We start from the raw sequence: 6,901 nt of genomic DNA, 5'->3' as shown, positions 1-6,901 counted from the left end.
TACATAATATATGTGTGTGTACTGTGTATATTTATTATGTATATATATATAAAGACACACATACGGCATATGTTTTGAAAATATTTACATGTATATATTTATATTCATATAATTTATATATTATATATAAACATAACATATTTTTCTTAAATATATACATGCATGTGTTTGTATTTATATATGCATAATAAATATACAGTAAACATTGTGTAAACAAAAACTTATTTTGGATGCAATTAATCGTGATTAATCATTTGACAGCACTACTTCATAAAACTTTTTTGTTTGATATTTTTGTTAAGCAGTGCTTTAATTATAACAGCGCACATTATCAGCTTTTAAAATATTAAAATATCTTGATTAACTGATGATGTCATTCACACATCTGCCTTCTCATCAATTAAACTCCATTTCCCATGATGCCTCAAGAGACACAAAAGGTCACAACTCGGGCAAGTCTCCTGTTACAAATCAATACTGGGAGTTATTGGCCGGGAACAGTAATTCATTAAGTGCCATATCAGATGCAGCCTAGTTTGGCACATAACTAAAATATATAACCAAAATCAAATGTAATGAGAAATATGTTTCATATTTGGAAAGTATCTCTTTACAATGACTTATTCTGATGTATAATCCACTGTATCTAATCTAATATTCAAATGGCCACAACAAGTATTTACTGTTTGCACTCTACTCTTTAGGTCTGAACATCTGTATTAATTCAAATGGACATGGAAGTGTCTACAGAACTGTAAATGTGAGTATCCAATGTCATAAAAATATAAGATATAAAAACGTAACTCCATTTACTTTCTATAATACACATTTTATTCTGTAATACAATGTTATTTATTATATATATATTTTATATATATTTATATAATTTTGTTTCTGAACACTTCTTTAATTACCTGTTTACTTAAAATAAAACATTAGTGTGTGGGTGTATGTTATTTGCAGCCTTTTCCATTGTCTGGTGGTTTCTAGCTTCAGGTGTTGGTATGGCTTATTCTGTCCCATTTCCAAGTCTTCGTTTCACTCGCTCTTTCTCTTTTGTTTCTGTTCTTTTCTTTTCTCTGAAGCTGTCTGTTTTTGGGACGGGCCAGGCTGAAAGGAGTTTTTTTTTTTAATCAGATCATTTACTAAGAGAAACTAGAGACGTTTAGGGACCTGCGTTTGCCAGAGACACACCGAAGGATTACGGTATGACCCCCCAGGGACGCTCACAAATGTGCACACAAACACACACCTACATTCTTAAACTGGCACGAAAACAAATGTGCACAATCAGGAATAAATGTGCTGAAACACAATATTTATAACAATGAGGTTTCTGAGATTATGGCGATATCATTTGAAGGGGAGAAAGAGACACAACAGACAAACATCCCTTGTAAACAGCGGCATACATATTGTCTCTCACACACCTGGTGTCCCTGTTCGTACCCGTGAGTGTGCTTAGCAGCTGTTGAGGCAGTCAGAGCCAGGATGTCCTGCAACACAGATGGTGCAAGCGTGGTTGAATAAATATAAGTAATGATTTATTATATTTACACGTATGAATTTGGTCAGAAGCCTGAAGTATTCATGAGTGAGAGGTTATCTCTCTCTATGCTTTTTAAATCCTGAATTTTGAAGTGATGCCAAGTGCAAATACTCAGACTGCGTGAGCGTGTATGTGTGTGTGGGTGAAGGGGACGGGATCATTTTACCCCAAAAATGTGGCAGCTACACAAAAGCATCCCATCCGGCTGGACCTGAGGGACCAGAGGAGGGAGGGGTTACCACGGCGATGGCAGAATCCAGGAAACTCGAGATGACATAAAAGAATGCATTAACAGAGACAGAGAGAGAGAGAGAGAGAGGTAATTCCAAGAGGGCAAAAAGAGGTAAAACAAGTTAATCATTTTGAACTGCTGTATGAATGAGTGCATGATTTGTGTGTGAGAGGGACAGTGTGGGTGTGTGTGTGTGCATTGTTTGTGCCTGGGATCCCATGTTTTTTGGGCGTGTTTGAGGACACAGTGCGTCAGGTGTAACATTACTTTAGACTGATTCTGAGCTGTTCGCAGCACGTAATAAAAAAATGCACATACAGTAAACATTATAGTTATACATGCAGAGTGTGAGCGTGTATGCATGATATGTGACTTCTATGAATTAAGATGTATTAGAAAGGTAGGGATTGTTATCAACTTCAATGTGTATTGTCATCAACATTAGTCTGGATCTTTGTGACCAACAAGTATTGCTACTGTCTCTTATATACTCTAAAAGGAAACAGCTCAGTTTCAGCTCTTTGCATGAATAGCACTTATTGCTTGTGTACAACTAGGCCTATAAATCTGAATATATTGATAAAGGGATAATTCACCCAAAAATGAAAATTGTGTAATCAATTACTCACCTTTGCATCGTTCCAATCTTGTATGACTTCTTTTCTTCTGTGGAACACTTTTTTTTTTTTTGTCCATTCATTGAACATCATTGGGGTCCAGTGTTGTTCAGACTCCCAGTGTGATTCAAAATATCATCTTTTTGTATTCTGCATAAGAAAGAATGTCATACAGACAGTGTTGGGGAGAAGAAACTAGTTACGGTAACACTTTATTTTACGGTGTTCTGGTTACACGTTACATGTACTTACTGTTATAATAACAATAAATTATGCACAATTACATGCAAGTAAACCTAAGACAAACCCTAATCCTAACCCTAACCATAAAGTAAGTACAGGTAGTTAATCAGTATTACTCAGTACTTAAATGTATAATTACACTGTAACAAGGACACCTTAAAATAAAGTGTAACCCTAGTTACATGTAACAGAGTTACATAATTTAATTACAAAATAAATATAACTAATCTGTTACATTTACTGAGAAAACAAATGTATAATTAAATTAGTTATGAAAATGTTAACAATTACAAAGGGGTTTACATCTGAATATTTTCACACACACAGAGATTTGATTGATTTCTTTCTTAAATTGCATTGACTGCTTTAAAATATGAGACACCACTGTTTCAGGAAATTAGGACAGTATAGGACACAAGCTAATTCAATAACTTTTTATTTTATTTTCTATTTGGGTTGATGTATATGCTTTATTTTTTTTCCAAGGCATTATTAGATGCCAGTGTTTCCTGTCATAGCTATGTAAAGATTTGATTTCAAAAACAGTATCATAGCTATTAAACTATATCTTATGATTTGAAATCAGCATTTAACCTCAGAACGATCTCAAAGTAAAAAGAGGTGCTGAAGTCTGATTTTGTAAAAAGTAATCAGTTGCATTAATTTAATAAAGTAATTGAAATAGTTACACTGCTTATTACACTTTAAATATGGCAACTTGTAATCTGTAAGCTATTACATTTCCAAAGTAACCTTCCCAACACTGCGTACAGATTTGGAATGACATGAAGGTTAATAAATGATGACCAAATTTTCATGTTTGGATGAACTAACCCTTTAAGTCATAGACATTCCACTTGCTGGAGGACATAATAATCTTCATAAAATTTAATAATAATAGAAGTTACACAGTGTTATTTTCTCATTTTTGTCAGTTCCCATTCACTTTCTTTGTACCGTAAAGATCTGGGATACAGATTTGGAATGACATGAAGGTTAATAAATGATGACCAAATTTTCATGTTTGGATGAACTAACCCTTTAAGTCATAGACATTCCACTTGCTGCAGGACATAATAATCTTCATAAAATTTAATAATAATAGAAGTTACACAGTTTTTTTTTTAATTCTCACTCACAAACACACAGGCATAAAAGAAACCGAAGCTTCTATTAGCTAATGAAAAAATCATTAGCACTCCCTTGATAGCATAAGCCTTGACCCCTTGAATCAAGGATATGGATTGGTCCTTGTCAGGCAGCTTCAGGTCACACTTGATCAGTTGCAGCCTTGTTAAAGAAGCGAGGGCATTATTTGAAATATGAGCCTGTGCATCGACTGCCTCACTGGGGTTAAAACAGCCAACTCTGTCATTATTAGCACACTTGACCATTACAGTGGCCTTTGGATCACAATTAGCTCTTTTTTTATGTTAAGCTTAAATGGCTTGTGTAAGTGTGGTTAAAACACCCTTACACTGGAATAGTGAAGGCTTTCATATTGTTTGATGTTAAACAACAGTTAGGCTAATAGTGAAACTATTTGTACACGGTACTCGAGTAATAATTTTTAAGGAATCTGTTTTGTTACCATATGAACATAAAGGGACCAAACATTGCAAAAATAATGATGGCTTTCAAACAGATTTTGCACTCACTCATTTATCACAATATTGTTAAGTTATTACAGGCATTTGGCAATAATTGATAATGCATTTGTTGTAACCTAGGGAAGTAAAATGTATTCTAGTGAATTGGTTTGTTCAGACTGTTTATTTCAGTGAACTCAACTGGTTCAAAATATGATTTACTAATTTATTACGTTAACACTCATTCTGTTCTCTGGAGTCTCCCACTTAAAAATGACAAAATGTCCATGGCAGCCATAGTTTCCACCAAAATACGAAAAAGTCACTACAGTTCTTGCTTTTACTGTAAAACCAAAAGAATAATAATGTTTTATGAGTCTTTGTCATTTTTTTATTTTTATGATGAATAGCAAGTTTTTATGAGTAACAATAACTGTATAAGCAATGGTATTTTGAAGGAAAATATGATTACATGGTCTAAATACATTTTAGTTGAACACTGCTTTTATCACCATTTTTATTAGTTCCCATCTAAAGTTATTTATCCAAGTTTTTCTTTACAGTCAAGCAACACAAAACTTGAATCATTTTAAAAAAGATCTGTTTCAAAATAACAATCGGACATCACTAGTTTGTAGTTAAGGTTATCAATCAAATCAGTGGTCAGTGTACCATAAAAGTGTTTGTCCAGCGGTCTGCTCCTCTGATGACAGAGTGACTCCCTCTCTGGTTTGTGTGTCAATGCTGGCGCCAATGCTGGGGGGATTGGTTTTGTGTATGTATGCGTGTTTAGATATATGTGTGCAAGTCAGGGACAGGGCAGTATGGGTTTTTGTATTTGAAATGGTAAATTAGCAGATTCCAACCCTCCCAGTAAAACTTTCCCTTTGTTTAAATCTTAATGTCATCGTAAATTAAAGGGTTGATATCCTCAGTTTCACTTTCTAGTTTTTTTTTGTCTCTTGATCTTTATGTTTCTCTTACTCTTTCATACACACAAACACACCCACACACATGAAACACAGGAAATGAATTCAGGTGTCAGAGTCCAGCAGGGTTGGTTGGTAGACGGTGAATAGTTAAACAATGGGTCAGTCAAAGAGAGTTACAGATCTCCAGATAACCAGTGATCCTAATTAGTTTCCAACAACACAGCTGTGTGCTCATCCCTATACAGTGGTTTCTCACAGCTCAGAACAAATTCATTCTGTGCGTTTTGCGTGATTTGATGCTTTGGAATTTTTAAAAATTAAGGAAAATGTGTAGTTTGATCATTGTAAATGAACGTTATATCTGAAATAGCAACAGAGTTGAATAAACAACCAGCTGATTAAAACAGATTATTGAAAAAGAAAAAATGTGTGGTGGGGACTTCAATCCATCGGTTGTTGATTGAATGGAGGCAGATGTGAATGTGAGCTTGCAGTCCATTGTGAGAAAGGAGCAGGATTTAAGTTTGGTATACATCACCAGTCAGTTTCACCGGAAGATCGAGTTTTGATATTTTAATTAAAAGTTACAAGGTCAGAAAAAAATGTTAAAGAATGAATCATTCACAACTTTAAATTACTTTAAGTTGCTGGGTTGCATTTTTTAAATAAAGGTAATAATCTTTACATTTTTGTGGCGCAAGAAAGGATATCCAAGAGCCATGTGTGCAAACCAAAAAAAAAAGATTATACCAAAGATCAAATGGTTATTTCAAATGTGTATTTGTGCATAGAAGGACCACCAAAAATATAAAAGGAGCTGGTAATTGTACTAATGCAATGATGTTATTTCAGATTTAGCAATTCATGCAAGTTACTTATTAGGATCCTATCACATTATTTTGAGGGCCTGAGTTCAGGAGGTATAATTAGAAAGTGATATTTGAGAGGCATTTCCAATGCATGCTCAATAAATGTGCATAATCTGATATGGTTTAAAGTGCCTCAAAGATCTCGCCAAAGTCAGATCCGTGTTCTAGGAGTGGGAGTCACGAGTTTGATTCTGGCTCGTTTTGTGTATTAATCCCAATTTGACTGTTACCCCATAATTTTTTATCATCTCTGTAAAGCCGACCACCACCAAAAAGAGATCTTTGAAATTCCACAATGTCCCTCTAGGCTGTCCTGATTTTAAAAAGCATATAAAGTTCCAGTTCGTGTCAGGGTAATTCTGAAGAAGAGCCAAGTTACTTTCATTTTGGACAAGTTTGACTGCCTTGTAAAAAAAAAAAAAAAAGTGTAAAATCAGAAAGGTGGGTTTGTATTAACCCCTTGTCAAGAGAGTGAGTGAACATGAAACATCTGGAGAAGTCTTTTGAAAGTTTTGATTAACAAAAAAATAGTTTTGCTGTGTTGATTAATCAGAGCACAATTTAATGCTGTTTATACTTAATGTTATATATAATAGTGATTCACAGTTTCCCACTTTGTGCAGCTAAAAAGCCAGTAAGACATACAAAAGCTGATCATGATATAAAGCTGAATCCAAAATGTGTGCAATCAGTGTCCTTGTACGTTTTAGTCAGACTGATTTATTGAGGGCTCTGGCTTTGTCTTAATTTGGTGTCTGAAGACTCTCGCCGGGCTCGTAATTGTCAATTTAATTTCACAGTGACATTTCACAAAATTTTTACGGTCATATTTGCAGGTGCAGGTCATTGGTATGAAATTTTTTTTTTTTT

General features: G+C 34.3%; 1 protein-coding gene across 3 annotated transcripts in view; it reads left to right on the top strand.

The window, feature by feature from the left end:
• LOC107723756 (transcription factor 21) overlaps positions 1-6,901 on the top strand; it is a 65,724-nt gene that overhangs the window by 43,678 nt on the left and 15,145 nt on the right. For all 3 annotated transcript variants that reach the window (XR_001637963.1, XR_001637962.1, XR_001637960.1), the window contains exons 2-3: positions 705-760; positions 1,138-1,206. The gene's annotated coding sequence lies outside the window, so the exon portion shown is untranslated. The remainder of the gene's footprint in view (positions 1-704; positions 761-1,137; positions 1,207-6,901) is intronic.

This window comes from Sinocyclocheilus rhinocerous, unplaced genomic scaffold, assembly GCF_001515625.1.
Source record: "Sinocyclocheilus rhinocerous isolate Xijiao unplaced genomic scaffold, SAMN03320098_v1.1 scaffold905, whole genome shotgun sequence".
Lineage (NCBI taxonomy): Eukaryota > Metazoa > Chordata > Actinopteri > Cypriniformes > Cyprinidae > Sinocyclocheilus > Sinocyclocheilus rhinocerous.
The sequence above is the reverse complement of the archived record's forward strand: the minus strand, read 5'-3'. Positions and strand labels throughout refer to the sequence as shown.